Source organism: Musa acuminata, unplaced genomic scaffold (genome assembly GCF_036884655.1).
Source record: "Musa acuminata AAA Group cultivar baxijiao unplaced genomic scaffold, Cavendish_Baxijiao_AAA HiC_scaffold_425, whole genome shotgun sequence".
In the NCBI taxonomy this organism is placed as follows: domain Eukaryota; kingdom Viridiplantae; phylum Streptophyta; class Magnoliopsida; order Zingiberales; family Musaceae; genus Musa; species Musa acuminata.
This window is the reverse complement of record NW_027020672.1, coordinates 102,501-104,672: the sequence shown is the minus strand read 5'-3', so window position 1 is coordinate 104,672 and position 2,172 is coordinate 102,501.

Sequence of the window (2,172 nt, the reverse complement as noted above, 5' to 3'; positions counted from 1 at the left end):
CCCGTTTTTGGGCCGTTTTGGCCAGTTTTTGGCCTGTTCTTGCATTGCGCGGTGACCGTCGAGAGCGGAGCAAAACGTCAGCCATCTCAGCACCCTGGAACCCCCCGGGTGGCACAGGGCTGGATGGGGCTTTCGTATAGCAGGGACGGTGCTGCCTCTCGCTTCGCTCGCTGTCCGCCGCTCGCCGCTCGCTCGTGCAGCCAAAAATGGCCAGTTTTGGCCCGTTTTTGGGCCGTTTTGGCCAGTTTTTGGCCTGTTCTTGCATTGCGCGGTGACCGTCGAGAGCGGAGCAAAACGTCAGCCATCTCAGCACCCTGGAACCCCCCGGGTGGCACAGGGCTGGATGGGGCTTTCGTATAGCAGGGACGGTGCTGCCTCTCGCTTCGCTCGCTGTCCGCCGCTCGCCGCTCGCTCGTGCAGCCAAAAATGGCCAGTTTTGGCCCGTTTTTGGGCCGTTTTGGCCAGTTTTTGGCCTGTTCTTGCATTGCGCGGTGACCGTCGAGAGCGGAGCAAAACGTCAGCCATCTCAGCACCCTGGAACCCCCCGGGTGGCACAGGGCTGGATGGGGCTTTCGTATAGCAGGGACGGTGCTGCCTCTCGCTTCGCTCGCTGTCCGCCGCTCGCCGCTCGCTCGTGCAGCCAAAAATGGCCAGTTTTGGCCCGTTTTTGGGCCGTTTTGGCCAGTTTTTGGCCTGTTCTTGCATTGCGCGGTGACCGTCGAGAGCGGAGCAAAACGTCAGCCATCTCAGCACCCTGGAACCCCCCGGGTGGCACAGGGCTGGATGGGGCTTTCGTATAGCAGGGACGGTGCTGCCTCTCGCTTCGCTCGCTGTCCGCCGCTCGCCGCTCGCTCGCGCAGCCAAAAATGGCCAGTTTTGGCCCGTTTTTGGGCCGTTTTGGCCAGTTTTTGGCCTGTTCTTGCATTGCGCGGTGACCGTCGAGAGCGGAGCAAAACGTCAGCCATCTCAGCACCCTGGAACCCCCCGGGTGGCACAGGGCTGGATGGGGCTTTCGTATAGCAGGGACGGTGCTGCCTCTCGCTTCGCTCGCTGTCCGCCGCTCGCCGCTCGCGCAGCCAAAAATGGCCAGTTTTGGCCCGTTTTTGGGCCGTTTTGGCCAGTTTTTGGCCTGTTCTTGCATTGCGCGGTGACCGTCGAGAGCGGAGCAAAACGTCAGCCATCTCAGCACCCTGGAACCCCCCGGGTGGCACAGGGCTGGATGGGGCTTTCGTATAGCAGGGACGGTGCTGCCTCTCGCTTCGCTCGCTGTTCGCCGCTCGCCGCTCGCTCGCGCAGCCAAAAATGGCCAGTTTTGGCCCGGTTTTGGGCTGTTTTGGCCAGTTTTTGGCCTGTTCTTGCGTGGTGCGGTGACCGTCGTGAGCGGAGCAAAACGTCAGCCATCTCAGCACCCTGGAACCCCCCGGGTGGCACAGGGCTGGATGGGGCTTTCGTATAGCAGGGACGGTGCTGCCTCTCGCTTCGCTCGCTGTTCGCCGCTCGCCGCTCGCTCGCGCAGCCAAAAATGGCCAGTTTTGGCCCGTTTTTGGGCTGTTTTGGCCTGTTTTTGGGCTGTTCTTGTGTGGCGCGGTGACCGTCGTGAGCGGAGCAAAATGTCAGCCATCTCAGCACCCTGGAACCCCCCGGGTGGCACAGGGCTGGATGGGGCTTTCGTATAGCAGGGACGGTGCTGCCTCGCGCTTCGCTCGCTGTTCGCCGCTCTCCGCTCGCTCGCGCAGCAAAAAATGGCCAGTTTTGGCCCGTTTTTGGGCTGTTTTGGCCAGTTTTTGGCCTGTTCTTGCGTGCCGCGGCGACCGTCGTGAGCGGAGCAAAACGTCAGCCATCTCAGCACCCTGGAACCCCCCGGGTGGCACAGGGCTGGATGGGGCTTTCGTATAGCAGGGACGGTGCTGCCTCTCGCTTCGCTCGCTGTCCGCCGCTCGCTGCTCGCTCGCGCAGCCAAAAATGGCCAGTTTTGGCCCGTTTTTGGGCTGTTTTGGCCTGTTTTTGGGCTGTTCTTGTGTGCCGCGGCGACCGTCGTGAGCGGAGCAAAATGTCAGCCATCTCAGCACCCTGGAACCCCCCGGGTGGCACAGGGCTGGATGGGGCTTTCGTATAGCAGGGACGGTGCTGCCTCTCGCTTCGCTCGCTGTCCGCCGCTCGCCGCTCGCTCGC